This window comes from Sander lucioperca, chromosome 13, assembly GCF_008315115.2.
Source record: "Sander lucioperca isolate FBNREF2018 chromosome 13, SLUC_FBN_1.2, whole genome shotgun sequence".
Lineage (NCBI taxonomy): Eukaryota > Metazoa > Chordata > Actinopteri > Perciformes > Percidae > Sander > Sander lucioperca.
Window position 1 is genome coordinate 22,799,255 of NC_050185.1, and position 7,389 is coordinate 22,806,643.

General features: G+C 37.3%; 1 long non-coding RNA gene across 1 annotated transcript in view; it reads right to left on the reverse strand.

Annotated features, from left to right (window-relative positions):
• The window catches only part of LOC118496596, a 62,599-nt gene extending 57,021 nt beyond the window's left edge, over positions 1-5,578 (reverse strand). The window contains exon 1 of the long non-coding RNA XR_004899190.1: positions 5,404-5,578. This is a non-coding gene — a long non-coding RNA (uncharacterized LOC118496596). The remainder of the gene's footprint in view (positions 1-5,403) is intronic.
• Between the last annotated feature and the right edge of the window lie 1,811 nt (positions 5,579-7,389).

A 7,389-nucleotide genomic window follows, 5' to 3' on the forward strand; every position in this document is an offset into this window, starting at 1 on the left:
CACCGTCCGTAAATTCGGAGAGCTGTTGGAATTATCACTGGAACTCATGCCAATGGATTTTCTGATTGTCAGATACAGTAGTCTATATTTAAAAAAATACAATCTTTGTATTGAACAGACAAAACCAATTTGAATCGAAAAAATATGATTTCGGTACAGCCCTAATAATAAGAGGTGTATACTGTACACAACTAGAATAAGAATAGAAGTAAAAATAAGAACTGTACTGTATACGTATTGTATACCATATTGTATACATATAGTATAGTATGATATAGCATAGTATAGTATGGATAAAAGATATATTATAAGTAGGGCTGTCAAACAATTACATTTTCTCAATCGCAATTAATCGCTGAATTTTTATAGTTAATCGCGATTAATCACATGTTTTATCACATGATTAAAATTCTATTATTTTGCATTTCAGAACTGTTTTTAAGTACTTTAAGTACTAATGCAAAGAAAATGACTTTATGAACTTGATTTTAAGATTTGTATTTGTTTATTATATATTTAATCTAGTCACACATTTGAATCTAGAGTCAATATTAGGGTTGGGTATTGTTTGGTTTGGATACCGGTGCTAAAGTGGTACTTTTAAAACGGTACCGGTGCCTTAACAGTGCCTGAACCAATACTTTTTAAGAAAGTTAAAAAAAGAAGGGTACTAAACAGTTGGCGACATTAAAGAATGGCTTGTTTATTGCTAAGGCCATATCGTCAAAATTAAATGTTTAATAATAATGTAATCACTATAACAATAACTTATTTCACTAGTAAATAGCTGTTGAATGACAAAAACAACCACCAGATGGGAAAAGGGCATTTAACAACAACTGAATGCACCACGAGGCTGTACATTACCAGTTTCATTGAACGCACCGTCTGTGTTTTTCCGACAACAGCAGCTGCAGATTGTTACATCCCGGGGTGTCAGAATCCTCTACAGTGAAATACAGACAAACTTTACACCGTTTAGCGTTAGCTGTCAGCATTGTAACTGTGTTTAATCCAGCTACTAGCTAGCGGTTGGCTAACGTTAGCTGGTGTCGAGTATAGTGTTAACTAGCGTCACGTGCAGCGATGTTTCTGTTTCAGAGCATCAGAGAGAAGTGCAGACATATCAGTGGCACCAGAATGAGGCACTGAAATCCGCGTTGCTATTCCTGCAGCAGCAGGATGTGTTACAAGGAAGTACGGCAAAATAGTAGCCTGTTAGGCACGACGCAAAGCCGAGTGAAGTGAAAATAAATTAATAAATGGCGGCATGCGATTAATACAATTAAAAAAAATGAACGCATTATGCTCGGCCCTTAATCATATCGCAATTAACGCGTTAATACTGACAGCCCTAATTATAAGGTGCAATGTAGTAGTAATAATAATAATCATGAAAATAATAATTATTCACTATATGGAATAAATAGCGAATTATGTATTAATTTCAGGTATACAGGCTGCTGACTGTAAGAGTAATGGGGTCCTAAAGCTTGCAGAAATAAACTGGTGGCATACAAAGTCAGTGTTTTTTTACTTTGTTGTGTTTTGTTTTTATGTTATCCTCTTCCTCTCTTGAGATGTCCTTGAGCAAGCACTTCTGCACAGCTCCAGTAAATGTACTGCAGCCAGTCACTGTGGCCAGACAAGGGAGAAGCTCTCATTTGTGAATGAGTGAAACTAACTGTCTATGACAAAAATAGGTCACTACTACAAAGAGCATGTGAATTCAGATTTTAGGGGGGCTGAAAAACTTGGAGAAGGAAAATGTTTTTTATCTGCGCATAATGTTAAAAAAAAAATCCTGCATCTGGGTAAATAAAAAGCAGTGGCACTCATCTGTCTCTGTAAGAAAAGTGAAAAACACCCCAACATTTCAAAAACTGATATAGCCGTCATACCATATTATACTTTATCAGCTGGAAAACATTTCAGTATTGTGTGACAGTAGAGTCTCAGTCCTAGCTAAAGCATGTCATCTGAATCTTTCTTAGGACTGCCTGTTATCATTGTTTACAATGTTAATAAAGCTTTTCTAATGGCCTAGTTGACTGCTACTACTCATTGTGTGTAATCCATCAAAGAATGATGGATAAGAGAAACACACACAAGCAAACACTCGCACACACGGATCTAGGCCAAAGCACAGATGCTATAATGCAAAAAGTGTAAGAGGCTCTTACATGCAACACTAAGATTAAAAATTCTGTATTTTAATAACATAAGATTGTTTTAAATTCAAATGCTTTTTATTGTCATGATATATTATCACACCCACTATTACATTAAAGAAACACATCTTTGACAACATGCACACCCAGTCCTTCCTAGCATAATCTGACCTCAAATGTCAATCAGCAGCGGTAGGTACTCTTTTCCAAACTGTGATCACTGGGCAACATAGCACAGGGAAATGTGCCTCTACTAATTATGAGAAATGCATACTTCTATATATCTATCATTATTCAGAGGATTTTATCCATCTGAACACATCTGTTGAGAGTGTTCCATCCATCTATCTCATACTCCATCATACCCTCACTTGTGAACAAGACCCCAAAATACTTAAACTATCTCACTTGGGGAAGCCAAATATTCCTTACCCGGATGGGCACCAACCTGAGCTTAACCTGAGAACTTTGTGCACAGAACGGATTAGTTTTGTTTGTGTTTAGGAAAGTCTTTGAAACAATGAAAATCAAGCACAGTGTTCCAAAATATTACAGAAAATAAAAAGATAAAAGAAGACAAGATGAGTAAAATACTGCACATTTTTCTAAGAATATATGAATGAAACTCCTGTTGTCTTCAGGCCAACATCCACCTTATAAAAGCTATGGCTTTTATTGAAAATCCCATTCAATGAAAGCCATAGCTTTTATAAGGTGGGTGAAAAAAATTAGGTTAAGCACATGCACAAAAGTATGTGACTAGTAAACTTCAATCAATTACTCAGACATGTTTATCTAAGCTGCAGTAACCTGACAAAAGTCACACAACAGCCCTACACACTCTGCATGACACACACACACACACACACACACACACACACACACACACACACACACACACACACACACAATCCTAGCTGACTTAGTGGAAATGCTGATCGGACACACTTGCCAGAATCTGATCAATGCACCCTAAGTAATGGAAATAGGCCCTTGATGGGAATCTAATGGAGGCTCACTTAGGCAATTTATACTTAAACATGCTATTACATGCTGTTCCTGTAAAAGCAGCACTTTACCAGGAGACAGCACTTACTATGGATTCTGTACGTATTCCCCCACAGCTCAACAGACCTCTCTCTAAGTCGGTCAAAGGGGAGGTGGAATAGATAAGCTTCAACAGACAAAACAAAATATGCTGCCATCTACAATATCTTTAATTGTATTAGGTATTTCCCATTTGCTGGATTTTATTCACAGCAAACAGATACCCAATAACCTACTTTAAGTCCTCCTCTAGACACATTCTAAAGTATATACAAATAATCTGCTATGATTAATATTTTGTTTAACATGGTTTTCCCTCAAAAAAGTTAAAAAGAAAATCTGAAAAGGGGTTGGAAGTGCAGCAACTCTTTTCCTGAGGCCCCACCCACCACCACTGCCATAGTATGCTATGGAATGCCCCAGCCACAAGTTGATGGGATTGATTCCTTAGGTATGTGATGTATGAAACCATGACTGCCTGAATCCAGAATTTAGAGACTGTCATTGGTACAGTGCAGTTTCAAGGCAAAGATGCTCACCCATGGCGTGAACTGCTCATTTTGCTCATGATATGTTTTGTAGCATATACAAGTCATATACACAGGACATGTTAACAAGAATAAAAAACTTGATTTTCATTGAAGCGGGTTTAGGTGTGAGCCACAGATACCCAGTCTTGGATATACTTCATCAGATGCAAATTTCAAAAAGAAAATGATGTTTACAAAAAAGATTTACGTCACATGATTGCACACTTCTTGTGTTTACCTAAGGCCTAAATAAATGTAAATAAAAATTATGTGTTTACTTTGTAAAACATAAGGCTGCTTCAGTGATCAACAAGCTACCAGATTTAAGTCTGGAAAATAACTACTGAATCAATCTAGCTCACGGTTGGAACTTGACATATCAGTGAATTATTGGGAGCAAGTTACAAAACTCATGAACAACTTTTTAATCTAGTGATTTTAGATGGATGCATTCAACTCTAAATGAAGCTTGACTGTGTAACTGCATGGCCTTTTTCTCACTTTTAAATTTATTCAGAAATACTCCACTGACTCAGGGATAAAGCACACTGCCTATAAAGTTAAGGATAACTCAATTTTCTCAAAGTATTGCAGCACGGAGGCTTATAATATATGAGGTAATAGAGATATTTATACATTACCCCACTATGAAATTGCATGATCTGTAATACAAACACTACAAACAAGAATATATATACATATCTCCTCTTTCCACAAACTGTGTCTTGTTATCCACAGTCTTGGGAAGGATGAAACCTCATTAAAGGGACAAGAGTTGCATGAGACAGCACAGAGAAGCTTTCTTAAAGCCTGCCTTTGAAGTTGAAGTTGAAGTGCAGAGTACCCCCCCCCCCACACACACACACACACACACACACACAGTCTTTAAAAGCATTTGCATATGGGAAAAGCATCCACTCAAAAACACAATACACGACAGAGCAGACAGCCACACAACAGCTAAACAACAGCTAAATAAATGCTGCTGCCCGAGTGCCTTGGGAGCAGAGCCTAGAATAAATGATTCAACTTCAAAACCCCTCACATCTTCCATATCCCTGCTGACTCGTCACCAACCCACCACATAACCCAACAACCAACCAATGGAACAAAAACATTGCGCTTCTCACAGAGGCTGTTCATTAACAGCTCAGTTGTGTGTTTTGTGGCACCCTCCACTTCAAAGCCTTATCTGATTCTTGCCACCATCACTGAGAGAGAAAATAAGCCTTTTGACAAAATAGAAGGACAGCCAAGCATCACCCACAAGTTACAATTTGGGGTAACAAGCTTACTGGCCTTGCAAATCCTCAAACCCAGACAGACTTTATAATGAAGTGTTGACCTCAGAAGGAAGCGTCATTTTGTGAAAACTGCAGGAATTATCTGTAGTCTAACTAAGTGGTATTTCAAATTGAGTGAATACTATGGTAAGTCAGTAAAAACTAAACCACTCTAAAATATGTGTCTTGCTATAAATCAGATAAATGATTAAATCAAACAGAAGAATGTAGGTTGTAAGAGTGATAAAAAAAACTAGACATATTGATTGAGAGATACAGTATTGCAGATGGACAGACAGCCAGACAGACAGACTGACAGACACAGAGGATTAATCAGGATCACACTTCCCTCATCTGCTCATTTTGACTTACCAGATTGATTCACTTGACATTGTGAGGATAAACACCACCCCCTGCTGGTGACTGTTCTGGCCAGGTGGTGAGGGAGCTATTACAGTCCGTTGGAGACAGCTTCATGTGTCACCTGGAGAGAAAGAGTAACGGCCGTCTCTCCTTAACTTTGATTCTGTCCTTATTAGCCTGAGGTGACCTGCATATGGGGGGAAAAAAGGAACAAGAAGAAGAGTAAAAACTGTTGTCCTAAAGGTGATGCATGCATACCTCTTGAGATGTGTCATCTCATTTTCAAGAGGGTCCTCGGTAGGACTGGACAGTACAGAAGACAAGACACTGCAGTACAACATACACATTCACTCACATACAAGCTCCCCCTAAACCCAACCCACCCCCCACCCCACCCCTCCTACACTCATGCCCAGACATCACTAGTATTAGAAATGAGAATAACAGAAATGTATGAGTAGTGATTAATAAGAAAAAGAAAATGTAGCTAGCAGGGATCTGGTGTTTGGCTGGTTCAAGGTTACTTCAATGTCAAAGCAAAAACTTCCAAAGACAAATTTTACTGGCGTGCATAGATTCTTAGTGAAGATTAAATCATTTGTCTTTCAAATAAACACTGATTGAAGATTAGTTACACAGGGGAGGACGTACCCCCATCCAAACTCCTGAGTAAAGTGCACTAAAGTCATTGAAAGCCCAATTTAACAAAAAGCATGTTTTTATTAGTTTATAGAATTTCTGTCTCCAAACCCACTCTCTTCACCAGAATGTAGATATATGTATGTGACACAAAGCATTTCCAGATGATAATCTGCTTAAAAACACTTTAAAAAGCATGTCGCTGGAGCATACAGTGAGACATGATCTATTTTTGTACCACTTTTGTTTTGTAAATAATTCTTCATCAAGGCAATTACTTTAATGCAAATCGTCAAAACAGAGGAAGATAAATGACATGTGTGTATGTGTCTGTAAGGTGTGTAAGTCTTACTGTTTAAATGTCTTACAGCATTTTTACAACATTTTCAATGACAGACAAGCATTGGGCATATGATTTGAGCTAATTTGGTGTTTTGAAAAGATGAAGATGATAGAGGAAAGGAAGGGATTTCTGATGACATGGGGATTCACTGAAGAGAGAGGGTATGTGTATTGTTTTAAAAATAGAGCCTTAAGCTGTGTGCTTGCTTGACATACAGGTCTGAATTTGAGAGCTTAGCCTCGATGGAATAGGAGGGCACTTTTATAATTTGAACTAATTTATGATTACACAAGTTATCTAATAGCAAAACATACATTGTTTGCTGGAGAGATAAATGGACAAAAAGCTTTCCCACTTACAAGTAGATGTATAACTTAACAGTCAGACAAATATTATAATAAATCCGTAACCAAATTAAATATTATAACGGTTTTGCTAAGGCAACTAAAATGTCCTTTAAGTTCAGAACACTTAATGGGACCCTATTGAGTTTTCGTTTAAATAAAGTTATCTTTACATTTACTGTTCCTCAACAAAACAAGTGTGTCCGTGATGCCTAAAACACTTGCAACGCTGGTGTTTGAAATATTTGAAATCGTGCATTGTTTACATCCATGATTGGTAGCTTTGGTACCTTATTCCCTGCCTTTTGCAGGCATATTGCATTCTGCCTCTTTTTTGCATGTTTACCGCAACCAAATGTCAATCAGTGAGATAAGACAGAGATGAGAGCATGAAAACCGGCAGCAGGTATATGCCTGCACTGCATGCACTGGACTTTTAGATGCTTATGAAACTCATAAGCCCATTGAATGCTAATAATATAAATGAGGATGATGATTCTGCACTATTATTGAATAAAGGAACGGAACTAATGACTGTGATGATCCCCTGACTTTTTCAACATGTTGTAGGAATAATATTATTGTCCATGTAGCAATAATGTCACAACTACCAAAGGTGTAAATAAATATCCCTTCTTTATAATTATTCAGAGAGAATTGTGAAATGTA